Source organism: Venturia canescens, chromosome 4 (assembly GCF_019457755.1).
Source record: "Venturia canescens isolate UGA chromosome 4, ASM1945775v1, whole genome shotgun sequence".
Classification (NCBI taxonomy): Eukaryota; Metazoa; Arthropoda; class Insecta; order Hymenoptera; family Ichneumonidae; genus Venturia; species Venturia canescens.
The window spans coordinates 8168076-8184685 of NC_057424.1; the positions used below are offsets into that span (position 1 = coordinate 8168076).

At 43.3% G+C, this 16610-nt stretch overlaps 1 protein-coding gene across 9 annotated transcripts in view; it reads left to right on the forward strand.

Moving 5' to 3' along the window:
• The window catches only part of mbl (muscleblind), a 207622-nt gene that overhangs the window by 154644 nt on the left and 36368 nt on the right, over positions 1 to 16610 (forward strand). The window lies entirely within an intron of this gene.

The window sequence follows — 16610 nt, forward strand, 5'->3', positions numbered from 1 at the left end:
AGAATATCTGTACGTTCCGTTCTGAATTTACCACTCCGACGCATGATTTCATTTCTCTATACCTCGAGACACATTGTTATTCTCCGTACAGCATTCGAGGCGTATGTATATAATAAGAAAATGTATATACATCAGATAGTCCGTATTGGTCTAGTAAATCCTTTGAGAAAAAAAAGCGACGAATGGGTAAAAACGAGAAAAAGGAAAAGAGCGAATGAATATCGTCGAAAGGAATAATATCTCAAATAAATCCTGTCGTAATCCTACATCGCTGCTTCCAGCCCTCCCGCATTTTTACTATTTACTGTCATTTGTTGACATTATATAAATATTTTGCGTCGGCCATTGTTGGCGTAGTCACATTCTGATGAGATTTCTTTCGTCTGCCTAGCTTCAACGATTGCAAAAACCTAAGATTTCAGTCGCTGGTAAATGCTTTGAAATTCTAACGAAACTTCGATTTTCCCAAAGGTCCTCATATACATTCATTTTTCAGTCTTTAATGCTTCATTTGGTAACATCGAAAGGTAAAGCAAAAGGGCTTTCGTCCACATGGCAACGGGAGTACAATATTTGATTTTTTCTCTATTACTCACGACTTTTGGCTCCGATTGCAAATATTCCTCAAAATATTTTTCTGGAATCATCCTTACTCGTGTGGCGAAGTCACGCGTTCAAGTTGTGAGCAAAATACCCAAATTTCGAAATTTAAATGCTCAAATTAGGTGAGAATCTTGTATATTGCATACGTATGTAAATTAGTTCTCGCATATTATGAAAATGAAGAAATAAATGGACGTGTGGAAGGATCTGGGGCAACCTAATAAAGAATTCTCGTTGAATATGTAGGTAGTAAGATTCCACGAATACTTTCTATGTATAAAATGAATAATAAACTAGCAAATCATTTGTTGCGAGCCGAAAAATTATCATCAAAATGTCAGTGTTTGATCAAGCTGTTGACCGACCGCATTATTCATACTTCCGATCAATGAAAAGACTTACGTTCTCTGGTACAAATTAACAATAATGCTTTTAGCCTCCACTTCGTAATGCTATAAAAATCTACAAAAACGAGAGGTTCGTACGTTATGCGTTGTAACAACTAATGGATGATGAAATAAAACCGAATGTTTATAGTCAAAACGTCCACGTCAAAACTGCCCATATAAACCGTGAGAGCTAATGGGAAAAATGTTTGTCGACCGGTGACATCGCGACGAGACTTCGGCATCCCCCCACGCGTATGATCGATTTAATTAAAAGAGACACTCTGTCGGGACGATAGGGACAAAATGGGACCGTCGTAATTCTTCAACCGCGTGTACCGTGGCGTATCGACGTTTTTGGTTTCTCAATGACCGTAAAAGCAATCATGCCAGAGTCCCTTTAGTAGCAGTCGCAAGAATACGCTAAAAAATTATTTAGGAGTGCACCAGACTTCGATCGATATTCTGTAGTTTCGTTCCATAAATTCTCACAAAAATTGAGAATTCACGGGTGTATCTCCCGCGCAGAGCTTCTACTAGGAATCGTTTCTTTTTTTTTTTAAATCAGTACTTTTCGAGTCGAAAAATTAATCAGACAGGAGCCAGTGAAGTCAGTTCTCTTTCTTGAAATCCAATCGAAATCGAAATTTTATAAATGATATATTTTTACGGAAAATACTTTTGATTCTGTGTATTCTGTGCGACAATTTGGTTTTGTCGATTGAAGCCCGACTAGATCCTTAACAGATGGCCGTAAGTAAGCCATATTTTAAATAATCATGATGGCCTTGACATTACCCATTCGGTTCCCAATCTGGCAACGATAGGACGTCCACGTCCAGGCCCTTTAAGGCCCCGATATAAAATAGTCTCCGAGTCATATCACTTTCATAGTGAGGATGGATGTAATCGATAATTGATGATGAAAGAGCCCCTGTAATGAATTGCGAAGTCTTTGGAGTATTTTGAAACTGATAAGATCGAAGTTGAACCAATTCAGTTGTAATAAAACGAGAATAACATAGTCAGCAAATAAAGCTTGACTATCCAAAGGGGGTGTGATTAAAAAAAATCGATCGTTCGGAGCTAAACGTTCATCGCATAACTTTCCCTCAGTATTTGCAAATATTTCCAGTGTCAAAGCTCACTTTGTGAGAATCGAGACTGTTTTTTTTCGTCGGATTGAGTTGCCAGTTTATTGCATTGAGGGATTTGACTCGAACCCCGCTATCTGATAGGCCTCTTTTAAAATACTTTTCTTTTCATATTGATAGAATTTTTCGAATAAGTGGAATGAAATTTGGTCTGTGAGTATACGAATTTGAAGGAAGAACAAAAGAATATTTTATCGAAAGTCGATAGAATATTATACCCGGAGAATTTTTCGTTTCTATCACGCAGCCTCAGTAGCTGAAACGTGCGCTTTATTGGATCGGTGTATAGGAGGCGTGTTGCATATATGTATACATTACGATATTCCTGTTATATAATATCGGATAAGAAAAATACCCACGAGTTGGTAAAAATGAAAGAGCCCGGATATTCGGTGCAAAATAATAAAAAAAAAGCGAAGAATACGATGCATTTGCCGAGCGGAGTAAGAAAGAAAAAGGAGGGTTGTAACGACTCCTATGGGAGCGGCCCAATCAGCAGGCTAAAACGAAAACTCACTGAAGTCTTCAACTACTCGAATACATTAAATATCTATACTCGAAGGAATCCAACACTTTTTAAGCATTCCCAAGTGCAACTAACGCCGACACCGATGTCTACGTGTACGTATTCATGGCATACATATATTTTGCACAAACGTGTAGAGCGCATGGACTTTCAACTCTCAGAGGAACTCGCTAAAAATAACTTATGGCAGTTACGAATACCACAGTCATCTTTTGTCTACCGACCCTTTTCTCTCCGCCCTTCGATCTTTTTTCTAGAAATACCCATACTTTGAGATCCGCAATCGGGATACAACAATTTCCGGCATGTTATTCACTTGCAATAGTATTGAAATGGTTAGGAATGAAAGAAAAATGTTTGAAATCGACGAGCATTACGCTTCGCAGTGTAATGTTTCACAGACGAATCCCCTGCGAGCAAATATCGTGTTCGATTTCATTGAACTCACGGCGAGTTCGATTTGCATCGATTAATCAAGTTTATCTCGCTCGATTTCCCCGCCGTATGGGATTGCGTTTTTTAGGTCTGGACGTCCCTTGAATTTTCGCATGTACGTAACAGCTTGTCGCATCGGCTGAAAGCACGTTCTTCCGTCAATAAAAATTAAATATTCCTGCATTTACCCAGAAATTACTGAGCTCAAAGCATAGGCATTGCCAGAGTTGGGTCGTTCTGGATCGAGATGTCCGAACTCCCTCAATAGTCGTTCTTCTTCTAGGAACCCATGAGATTCATCACGACGAATCGCCTGAAAAGTTGTTAATTTTAACCGGCTCATCGGAGCAGAGCGAAATCTTTACCCTTCCGTTATCTTTGCAATAAAGAATTCAATCGATTTCGAAAGGAGCAGCCGTGTCGTCTGAAAAAGTAGAGATGGAGGTTGGCAAAACACAGAGAGGTTCGAACGGGGCAGAACAGAGGTTTGAAGGAGTTTTAGTTTCCGGGTGATCTGTGGCTCCCTCGCCGTGAGAATCGATGCCGCCACCGCGGCCGGCCAATAACCATACATCGTTCTTCTATCACTCCCTTGGGCGATCGTACGTATGTATACGGACACGTATATGTATGTATTACTTCATACATTCGGAAGCGTTCCCGTCTAGTCGGCGCCCGCCGCATGTCTTTCTCTCCTCCCCGAGCGCTTCGCCGCCACATTTTCCTCTTCGCCTTATTACGTCTGGCCCTGTTATGTGCGCGAATAGCATACAGATATTCGCAAAGGAGTGCTAAATCCATAGGTAGGGAGGGGAGAATCGTGAATTCGGAAAAAAGCCTCTGAGAGTGGCATATAAACTGAGAAAAACGGCCATTACGGAGTCCATCATTACGATGAGAGCGTTTACGATCGTTTGACTCCGAAATGATCCACTCGGATGCTTCAAATTATTCATCATTGTGACGCTTTTTAATATTTAGTGGAGACGCGTACACTGCTTCCGGGTACCGAATCGGCGGCGTTGGAGTACGCGTGAACGTGCCTTCAACTCGTGTTCATTCGATTTATATTTGATTGCTCTCTTGTATTATTCATTCGATCCTTCCCCCCGAACGCCCCCGCCATTTTCCTGCGTTTCAGACTCATGATTTTACGTTATCGCGTCTTATTCTCTTTATTGCGTCGTATAGATACCGGAGCCTTATCCTATTAAGGTACGATTTCGTGTATGACTGCGAGAAAGAAGTTGAGAGAAAAAGTCACAAAGTAGAACGCCTATCGGCTTGATAAACGCTGACGAGAAGATATTACTGTACGCGGTGTCTTGCGGGAATTACGCTCGAGCAAATATTGCCCTCGCTGATCTTCATCCACGTCGCCTTTTCCTCGATTCCCGCTTTCATTTCAGTTTTCATTTGAGCCGAGATTTGCTGTTTTATTTATTAGGAAATACTCGACAGATGGTGGAAAATCGGAGTATGCGGTGTTGGATTTTTTCGGAAGCTTCCGTGCATGTTTAGGCGTAAATAGGAGAAGTCCGACATCGTTACGCAGGGGCTGACAAATGAGCGTGCTTTAATTCGCGTTTTGAGGTGACGCGTTGGCTCGCACAGCCCTGGCGTCCGCTTTGGAGAGAAAGGAGCAGATGAGGATGAGCATACGATCGACAGAAGCAGAGCAACAAAATAGGTGGGTGTGAGTCGTTGAAAAAGTAGAAGGCCCGGCCAAAGGTCAACCCCGCGGGGCCAAAAGCAGACGGAGCACAGCCCGTATGCCGGAGAGCTCCACCAACAGTATTTATGGTAATGAACTCAGTTAGTTTGAACCCTCTTTTTCATGCCCCTTCCTCCCTTCTGTCCTCACTCTCACGTTTCTCCTCGTTTTCCTACACCATTCTTTTTATTCAGATTTCTCTGAGCTCGCTGGCCCTCTGCACGAGCTTTCTCCATTTTATCCTTTTTCTCTTGTCACTCGATGCGTATTGAGCTTTCCGTATACGAAATCTAGCGCCACTACGTTCACTCCGCATTCGTATATCGTCGTTCTTCCCACTATTGCTCGCAGATTCCATTTCTTCGTCTCGCGTAATACAGAAAACACGAAGATAAATAACTCGATCTTCGGATTGTTTTTTAAATAAAACTCCCGTTCCTTCTTTGCCCACTCGTGAAGGATCAATAATCCAACAAAATCTTCTCTTTCGAGTATCCTGACATTCTCATATCGTTGTTATCCGATGATGTACAATTTGTAGGTAAAATATAATGATTCTGAGATGCTAGGCTTTTCAATGGAAGCACTTCTGCTATCTACAGAGGCATTACTGCCGCGTCTACATACTGCTAATTCTTCCATTAACTATATATACGTATTAATATATGTATATACATTAATAATACCAAATCTGTCCAGTATAGTTGTTTTTTATGGGCCCATTTGCCTGGTTTCATGATTATTACAACTATTATTATGATGATTATTCCATTGGTTTTCTATATTCCTCATTTCGTTCTTTGTATACTGGAGTATATAGGACGGACGAGAAAAAGCGAGTATCCATCGAGTCTTAGAGCGTATTCTCATCACGGCCATTACTGCGAGATGAGAAAAGCCGCTTTTGCCTGCCTCTCTCGAGCAAAAGCTTTTCTTTCTCTCTTCTTCTTCCCCTTCTTTTTCTCTCCCCAGCAACGTATCGTCGTTAACATTTGGAAGCTAAAGGGCGCTCCACCTCGCCTTCTTCATTTCTCTCATCTTTGCCATCTTTCTCCCATCTCCGTTGCGCACTCGGGCTTTTTCGCCGGGCCTCTTTGTTTCTCTGTCTCTCCATTCTTCTCTTTACATTCTTGATAACGAGAGAGGACACTTAGAAGCACCGTCTGACAATTTGCTTCGGGAACAGACGCGGAGCAAGCCGCAGTGGCAAATACCACGGAATTGCTCGTTGCAGACGCGGTATATACTTCGCGGCTATTATTAAAAAGAGTTTTCGTAAATCCTCCCTCCCTTCCTCGCTCTATTTTCTTTTTCTTCATCTCGCCAAAGAATGTCTCTATTTCTTCGAATAACAACGGTCGAAATGCCGAGGAAACCGCGACCGAAGCCGCTCTCTCAGCATCTCCATGGACTACTTTTTTCCAAGGCTAGAAAAAGTGTTCACATATCAGAGCGTGTAAACACCACCGATCGACCCGGTGAAAAAGCGAGAGCTCGAGTTTCTATAGTTAACAGTATCGCAAAACTTCTCAACTCACAGCATTATAAACATTGATAAAACATTTTTTTTTATGTCATCAACGAAAGAGGCCGCGTTGAGACTTTCCGCGTCGAACGAGCCAACCGGAAGGACACAGCGGCTCGTGATCTTCTAACTATCTTCGTCTTTTCACCTCCGACAGACAAACGTACACTCTCACACTCATGCACACACTATTCGCAACAGTGTCGTGCATTCAACTTGCAACCTGTTGCGTTCTGTCTCTCCCACCTCAATCTCAAACTCTCGCGTTTTCTCTCTTTCTATTCCCTTGCTCAACTCTTGTGGCGGAAACTGAAGCAGAGAAGCGATGTACCAGTGGTGAGAGCGCGCACAACCCTCATTTCTCGGCCAACCTCCTCACTCTATCTTAAGAGCAATGCAGGAACGGCACCGTCGCAATGTCTCGTGCGAGCATACTCGTGCCCTCCCCTCCTTTATATATCTACATATGCACCCGTGTATACCTATTTTCCTGAATTTCATTCATTTGTGCGAACCTTTTAGCTTTCTTTCTGCTCCCTCTCTTTTGCTCCCTCCTTAATATCTTTTCATCCGTAAGCCCACGTGAGGCTCATGTGCACACGTATATACACGTGACGAGTTTTCATTCTCGCTCTCTTTTAGTCCCCACCAAAATATGCGAGGAGAAACGCACCCACGTAGCGGACACACACGCAGACTCGCAGGCGCAATGTTCCGCGGGTCTCTGGTACATGCACGTCGAGTTATTTGTGAGCCTTCGGAGCAGGGTTAGCCGAGCGCGGCCAAAACCATCGAATTCGGATCGTTAACAAAAGCTGTCGAAAGTTCTTAACGAAATTAAGCGTGTCACGAGTACGTCATGGCGAATCTGTTTGCTCAGCTCACGACGAAAGAATCGCGCGCGCGTGTGTGTGTGTGTGTGTGAGTAAGTAGTAATAATTGATCGCGTGATCATTAGACACGTGGATTCGGTGGACCCTCCTCAGTGCGTTCGCCGGAATATTGGTGTGTCGGCGCCGATGTCAATGTCGGGCGAAGCCGACGGAGTATGCATACACGTGTACACATGCGATCCCCCTGGAGCCGACGTTGGTAGTTCTCGACTTCGGGAGAAAGTGTATTAGTGGCGGCGTCTTACTAACGACAACGTTTGCCCGTCACGAGTGGGGCGTGCCCTCGACTCCCCTCGCTGCACAATGTCTCTTTGCTCTCTACCCCTTGTGCTTTTTTTTCTAGTCAGTCTACATTGTTCTCAAAGTTCCATATTGCAAGCGGGCAATAAAAAAGCCGTACCCCGCGCGCACATTGCACTCGGAAGTGCACCCTGCCCTTAAGTACCTCGTCGTCGTCGTCGTCGTCACCGATCTCTCCCGCTTTGTATAAGCACCGTGTGTGGCGCAACCTTTTACAGAGCACAATAAACCCGATAGGACTGAAGTCGTGTGCGCACTGCTCTTTACCAAAAGGCACATGGACACCGAGCCAACTTATTTTGCCTTTTTATGGGACAACGAGCACCGCCGAAAGACCGCTGCCCTTTATGACGAGTTGTATATATCAAAACTGTTCAATCGTTAACGCTCGGTAATAACGTGCAAAATTAATCCTCGTTTCTGTTATCTCATTGGGGTTCAACATGCGGAATTCGGGGGCACTTGTACCGGAAGTTACCGCCGATCGCTCTCTCTCCCTCTGTCTCTGGAATACGATCGATCTCTCTACTCACTAGATCGATATCTCACTAGAATAATAATAACTCTATCTTTACTCTTTGTTTTATTTTGATTATAACTTCTTCTTATACTGCGTAATGCTTCTCTTTATTCAGCTTCTTTTCTTCGATCAGCGCACTATCTTATTTCTGGTTATATGTCATTTTTTATTTTAGTTTCATTTAATTTAATTTAATTTTCTTTCTATTTTGTTTATATTGTAAAAATCGTGCTGCCCTATCTTTTTGTCTTGTGCTCTTTGGCGTACTTGGGCGAAAATATAGAATCTACTCAATCAATCTCTCCCACTTTGGCTCTTTCATAAATGCACACGCGCACTGGGTATACGTTTCTATCGTTCTCTTTCCTCTTCATGCTTCTCTCAGTTCCTGAGCTAACGCTCTCGGAACTTTGCGAATCACCAAACTCGCAGATTCCAAAAAAACAGCTTAAACTCAGCAACTGCGCCGGCAGATGTTGAGGCAGGTGCCGAAACGAACGAAATTCTCAGACGTATGCGAAGCAGGAAACAGCAACAACACTCGCTCGAAGTCGCAGTATCTTTTTTCAAATGACTCGCAATTATGAACGAGGAAAAAATAAGACACCGCTGATTACGAGCAATAAATGTAAGCAGCTGCGGTAGCTACGAGAAAGACAGTCCAAGAGTGGTTTATCTATTTCAAACAAGAAATTACCTTGATGTCGTCTACCCAGTTTCGCAATAAATGCCAAGGAGAGATTAATCCTCGTCCCTCCTCGAGATTTCCTTCCTTAATTGTATTTTAATTACCGCTCGAGTTCGCTTTTCGTTTTCAGTGGGACTCAACAGCCTACCCGCGCGCATCTGATACGTCCTTCAGTCGAAAGTACTCAGACAAACATCACAGAATCTCACTGTTTTATCCGCTGTAAAAGCCACAGCCTGAATCACTCAAAGAGGTTTTTTCAGGCTCGCTATCCTTCAGGATATCCGAATCGGCACAAAAGATTTTTCACATTGTAATACAAAGACTGTAATGCCTAGCATCACGTATCTCATTCGCTCGATTGCATGCTAATTCCAGATTGTTCAAATTACTGAATAAAGGTGGTGCCAATAATTTTTATCAAGTGTCCCGAATAATGCTAGTCGCCGGTCCCAGTCGACTGAGAAAAAACGGAAATTCTCGTTGTTTGTTGGGAAAGTTTCTCGACGCTACGAATTAGCACCTGGCCGCGCGTTGACGGGCATTTCATTTTTAGAATAATGCGCTTGCTCTGTTCTGGTATGACTGCATCACTTCGCAACTTGCAACCTTCTCGGGGAAGCAAATTTTTGTTCAACTGTTGAAAATATGCGACGGGTTTTGGTCTACCGAAGCTTGAGCTTCTCGTAAGGACATTCTTCAGATACAAATAATTTGAGAAAATGATTCAGTTGTCTAAAATGTTCATCGCTAAGTTTTCCCCTTGTACAAAAATAATGGCGACGAGGCATCAGAAATAAGTATGTAGGAAAAGCGAACGGCCCTCGCCCAACTTTGTTGGTTTTAACCTTTGATGTTTTACGTGAAACTTTTAACCTAATGGACAACAGTGTCAAAGGCTAAAGCTGTGGAAAGAAGAGAAAAAGAAATTCATGGGAAAATCGCACAGTGTAAACCGAAACGAGACGTTAGATGCAGGTATTTCACTCGGTTTTTTTTTTCCACGTTTGGTTATTCCTTTTTGCCAAGATACCTTGAAAGAGTGTCTGACATATTTGACTTTTTCGTTTCTTCAAGCTCTCATCATTCTCTCTAGATTTTTTGATCCCTTCACCGTCTCTTCTCTACTTTGGTCCCTTAACTCTCTTCGACTTGAAAGACGTTTGGAAGATTCTACTACACAGCTTTTTATTCGAGTTTTCCCGCTCCGTCTTGGGTCTTTTCTTTGAAATTTCCTCGCTCTCTTTCCTTATACTCCCTGAAAAGAATAACCTCCTTTGACGCCTCTAATTCGACAAATTGTTATTTTTTGAAATGCCAGCGACGTGGCTCTTGTTCGCAGAGGTGAATGGAGCGCGATAGCAAGATGATTCTCTTCATATACCGTTCTTTCACTATGTTTGATGTAACAACTTGCCCGAGTTTCACGCCATTCCGCTTTTCACCTTCGTCTCCTTTCTTTAGTATCCACAGGTATTTTCTCGTCAGCATCGCGGCCTCTCGGGTTGACTCACGTTGACCTCAAATTGTACCGCCTTTTGATCCCGGGTTCGTCTAATTGACGGTTTCGAATTCCGGTAAATACTTTAACCGAGAAAAGCTAAAGAGAATAAATGACTGAAATGTTTTCCCACTGAGAAAAAGCTCATTGAAACTAAAATGAATGTGCGCCGAATGCTATCTCGGGAGTTTTGAAAATGAGATGAACGAATGAGAATCAATAGAAGATGAGATTTACAGCAAACAGAGCGCCGGGGCTGTACGCCAATTAATTCGACTGCTTAATCGTGCTGACGAAACGAAATGCAAGAACCAAGACTCTACTCTTTCGCTCTCTACTAACCCACTCCTGTCAGCGTACTCGGAACTCTCGTGCAAATTATCGCAAATTCTCAGGCGCGTGAGGAGCGGATTTGGCTCTGGTAAGATTGGCAGTTGTTACGGGCAACGCGTCCTTCGCGTTGAACCAAGGCGATGCCGAGCGAGGGGAATTTCGTAGAATTTGGAGTGTAAGCGAGACACGAAGAAAGTCGGAGAGGGACGTGATAGAAAGAAGAGGACAGAGATAATGCCAACGAAGAACGGCGAGGGTGGAGATTCGTGGATCTGAGGCAGCACAACCCTCAAGTCGAGGAGTTTGAGGCTCTAGCTTAGTGTATGTACATATATACTGGCACTAGACTTCCAGGATCCTTGAGCAGCACCAGCACATAACGTTCAGTGGTACTGGTACTTCTCCCCGACATTGTAAGAGGTCTCTTCGTTAAACGGCAACTCGCTTTTCTCCAAATGATTCATTGGCGTTCTTTTTCTTTGACTGGGTTTCCTCCACATTCTACTCGAAACGATAATTACATACAATAACGAACGTATACCTTGATTTTAATTGAGAAGGTCTGTATCTATTCCGAATGAAGCTCCAATCTGACTGACTACCATAGAATACGTTACCCGGCTTCAGATTCGATGTTCGATCCTTGCGTATTGAAAGCTGTTTATCAAGATCGTTTAGATGTTGAGTTTTACTAAAAAAAGAGCGGATCAAACTGTAAACTTTCTCGTTGTTTAAATCGTTGTTTAAAACTGTAAAACGTGAAGGCAGCAACTGGAAAATGAAGGGAAAAAAACGAAGGAGAAAAAACGGCTGGGAGCCAAAGTGGTTCCTCGTACTCAGACACGAAAATCCTTTGATGCATGCTTATTAAAGTCCGCAATCGCAAAAAGCCAGCGAGGAACAAGTGATTTACTGAAGTTGATGAAGAAACTGATGAAGTATAGCGTGCAAATGCAGAACACGTGACGGAGGTTACTTGATGAAGTACAGCGCAGTCGTTATTGAAGAAACTGCAGCGATAAGCATGTATATACGTTGCAAAGTCTACATCAGCTGATGAGTAGAAAGCGCTTGAGTTATAACTGCGTCAAAGGTTAACATGTTACAAGCTGAGATATACATGGAAATGGCGCGAGACTACGTCTTTGTTCGTGTATCAGCCAACCGATGTGAACCTTGACCCCGCGTGCCAAGACGATTTATTCGAGGCCGTACGAGCGCGTCACGAATTCTTTTGGCAAAATCCGGAGCTCTTGGACAGGGCTCTCATCCACGTGACGAACGATTCAGCATTGACGGTCAACCCGTTGGAGATGGCAGGCAAAAAAGTATTGCGAAAAGGCTTCTTTTCGCAATTTCAATATTTTTTCGAGCCTCGTAAATAGATCGGCAAGCATCGAAGAGTTTTCTAATCTTACTTATGCCTTCAGCGACGACGGACGAGGTTTTGTAAAAGGAAAAAAAAGAAAGAGAGAGAAGGGAGGAAGAAAAAAAACAAAATTCCTCACGCAACCCATATCCTGCAGAGGGCGCGTTTCTGCAATCAGTCGAGGCTGCTCTAACCATCGGTGTTTTCCGCGGACCTCATCGTTGATCCTATTATCGAACCGATGAAGCCCGTTCGAGGCAAATGTCGCGTGACTTTGGAAAGGCCAAGACTCCTACCTCGTTTATTTCTTTCATGCCCTCATTCTTCTTTCATCTTTAACGTTCCTTTTTTCACGTTTAAAACAAAAATCCCATTTGTATAGAATCGGAATGTGGAGCTTTTAATTTTTCATTCCAAGAATCTCGTTTTTTATTCCTTCCCTTGCGAGTACGATTTGTAACGGGAGCTCTGGACGTTATTGTACTTTGGCAGGCACCTAATTCGGCACTAGAATAATTATCAGACATCCAAATCAGACAGAACCGACGCCTCAATAACAACATCCAGCCTTACTCTACACGCCCTTAAGAATCTGCGCACGAGGCGCCACGCGTCACAACGAAGAAGGAAAAGTTGTGCGTTTTTTCGTGTCGTGAGATTTCACGAAAAGCACGAAACGAAGGCGAATTGTGGCCTGCTTTGCCCCACACGTTGCCATTTCGCAAGGAAAATCGATATGCAAATCTACGCGCAAATCCCAGTAATCTTGGGCCCCGTACCGTCTCATGCCATCAACGGATCGGGCTGCTCAAGCGGGGCGAGAAGAGGGACGAGGATAGGGCAGAACTGTGTACACGTATATATGCTGAAGGGTTTGGCATGCGCTGGCTCTGCCTGACGGCGCATCACGTGCTGGCAACCTCGAGGAAACGGTCGCCGTAGAACGTACACATCAAGGCTATACAGCGAGAAGCAACACCCATGCCATTCGCGCATCGGTGTATTCGTACACGTGTACACAACCCCCCGTGTGTCGAGCACCGGGTGTGCGAAAAAGAGCTCGCTCGCTCGCTCGCTCGCACGATCGAGTGAAGACATGGAAAGGGTACTCGGTCTTTTTGGTGGCATAGCCAGAGAGGATAGCTAATTTCGAGCGGGTGGCCCATAAAATGTGGTTAGCTTAGGTCTGAAGGATCGTGTACGTCCAACACCTTACCAGTATACGATACCATCATGGAATCTTACTTTCTGCTTTCCCCTTCATCTTGTCTCTCCTATACTCACCCTCTTTTTATCGTCTTCTATGTATTCGATGTCTTTGCATCTTCCCATATATGGGACATACAGGGAAGATCGCAGGGTCTGACCCGAAAGAAAATCAGCCACGGTCTTTTCCGTCGTATCCCCCTATAAAAGTTTCCGGACTCTGACGATTTGTGGAGAATATGAATACAGCAGGAAGCTGCGTGGGCTAAATTGTTGATAAAATAAAAAGCACGACAATGAAAGAGCACGAGGTCAAGTTTTCGTCGGAGAAACAAAACCTCAGATTTGGAAGAGAAATAAGCCTCGTAATTGCCCAATTTTTTTATTCGTGGGATAGAAGTGACAAAAATGAAGAATTAATCTTATCTGAGGTCACTCTGTTGCTCCTCATTGTGAACAAGAAACGCCAGACAGGATCATTCAGACTACTCCTGTAACGTCGCGTATAATGCTCGTGAAAAGCGACGATATAACGCTGAGACTCCTGAGAGTTTTTTCCCAGCATTAGATCGACATCAGTTATACATCCCCGCGGTTTAAACACAAAAAAGTAATTACAATGCTTCTCTCTCTCTCTCTCTTTTGTCTTTTTCAGGCTCGTTCTTCGTTGGAGTTCCCTTTGTCCTTTCCTTTTTACTCATTGGAGGAGAATAGTTCAAACATGAGTGTAAAAGTTCCTTAGTCTTCTCCTAATTACGGAACGCAATTTTTGCATGAACACTTTTTTTATAATTCACAAAACCAAAGTCTCAGACTGGAATTAGAAGAGGCACGGACATTAATGATCACTGAATGTTCGCACACCGATCTATCCATCAACTTTTTATGCTGCCGTGTTTAGATCTCATAGAATCGCGGAGGCATGCCCACCTTCGCAACTCGTAACGATCTTCGTTCTCACACTCCATTCGAAACCGTTTAAAATTATGGGCAGTAATTACCGATGTGGACACAGAATAAATGATAAAAAATAAGCGAGCACGAACACAGAGAGCGTGCAATATTCTACACGAATTCGGGAACTGCACTTGTTAGTTATACAGTAACACAGTACATTAGTAAAGTGCTGACTTGCCGATGTAAATGAGGAGCTCACAAGATTTACCGACTCGCTAGCCCCCTTCCTCTCCCTCTTTCACTTCTAGTTTGTCTGGCTGGTATTCCATACGCTGGTAAATGCACGCAAATAAAACAACGAAAAGGTACATAAACGTGTTTCGAAAACTGTTGTTTACGTGAATTATTTATTAATATTATTTTTGCCTGACTGTGCAAGTGTGCATGGAGACCTGACTGGATTTATATGGCGTTTCATCAATAAGTTTTTTCCACGATTCCGCGGAGACCAACTATCCAAAATCACATACGCACGACATCTTATGATTCCTTTGAAAAAAAAAAAAAAAACAACAAGATTGTTGGGCACCAACAGGATCTTTTGATTTGGAGGTTTTGAAAATCGGAATCTAAAACAAGATTGCAACTCCATGCTCGCGAGTTCGATGAATGTAGATGTCAAAAAATCTTCCTGATAATTAAACAATATTTTCAAGGAGATGAAAAAACTGATGACAAATGCATGCATGCCCATGTTTTAATAGCGGGGATTTGAAAAGCTGCTCCATACCTGAACAAAAATTACAACGACACTACTATACGATATTTCGATTCCAAGTGATGATGCAAAGTTCGAGCATCGTTGAGTTGCTGGATGAAATGTGCACATCAAATAGAGAGTCGATAGACTCTCGTCTTCTTCGTGAGATACTTGGACCGTCCGTGCTCGGCGTTCCCTCAGTAGGTCAAAACTTTGACGGTAGAGATTAGTCGTTCGGTAATAAACCAGTGAACTGCTCATCGCCACGTGATATATAACTTCGAAACGTGCTTAATTAGGTGATATAAAAGCAACTTAAGTTCTGAAATATTGCAATGTGGACGTCGCGAGTTTGGTGCATGCACGATGAGGATTTGCCGGTGTGAACAATTTCAGCCGGCTGAGCTGAAGGGGAGCTCGCCACGAGATACAGAGCCGATTCTACATCTGGGCTCGAAAATGCTCTCGTCGCGGAGTTTACGTTCGCCCAAGCCGCTATTACCAAAAGCCACTGGATTTCCGCTCCGCATATATACATACATAGGTACACAGCCGTTGGTGGTTTTAACGGGTGCACCGGTAGCAGTCATCGCGGTACTTGGCATCTCCTCCCTTCTCCCCAACTCCACATTCTACCCTAGTAGTTATGCCACTAGACACTTGGCTGGAACGTCTTACCTGGACTAACGTTGTTAGGATCTAATTAGTACCTCGAGGACCTCTCACCCTCTTTTCGGACTTTCTCTCCTTCAATAGTTTCGTCAACCTCGTTGTCCTTCGCCTCACTGGGCTCCTTAGTCATCCTCAAATCATAGAGGCCACTCTTGGAGATGTTTCGTAGGTAATGAACGACCTCGGCTCCCTCGAGTCTGCGAGTTTATTTTTCAGTTGACATCAATTAGAACATATTTCTCCGCAGCAGATCGCGGCAGCTAGACCAATGTTGATGCTAAAATGGGTTCATTTCGATTGGTCTGAATTTTCCTAAAAATGTGGAAAAATTGCAACTTTTTGCTGAGTGGCTCGAGTATTGAGAAATTACTCGTCGCGTGAGGCGATTCAAATTGTATTGCAAATAATGTCTTTTCTGGTAAGTCAAACAAATTGTTGTGATTCGCCTCCAAATTTTGTGGGAATAAGGATCAGAAAACCTCTGACTCCTCCTCGAAGCGATTTTCAGTAACCAAAAAATCCTCGGATTTCTACAGCGTTTGAGCCATTTAACACCCCCTGAGCCGGAAAGCAAGCCAATTCATTGTATATCTCATTTTTATCAGTGAAAGTTAAGCCTGAGAAGGACAGTACTTTGGAAATGATTTGCCAGATGGACCATAAAATAAAGGGGATATAAAACGTCGTCATATGTATTCGCCGTGGCGATTAATTCGATTCCCAATTTATGGAGGTCAGTGTTCCAACGAGGAGCCATTTACCGGGTAATGGTCGCTGCGTTTATTGCCAATCGGCTCGTTGATTACACTCCCGTGTGTGTGCGTCCTCTGTCGGTCTATCTGCGTTTCTACTTCGAATCTACACAATATTGACTGATCCGCTGGTGGTTGAAAATGGAGGATGCGATACGGCGAAACAATCGGTTTACATAATGCCCGAAAGGCTGGTATGTACGCCAAGAGTCTGGAGCACATAGCGCGTCGAGTTTAAATACTTTTTCCGCCCCCGCATGAATTAGCCTTGAAATGCGGATCGGGGACAGGCTTTCCGAATAATTCTCGGGCCTCTGAAAAAATGTTGTCATGAAATGCTCTCCCGATTGAAAAATTCCATCGCATCCCTATCATT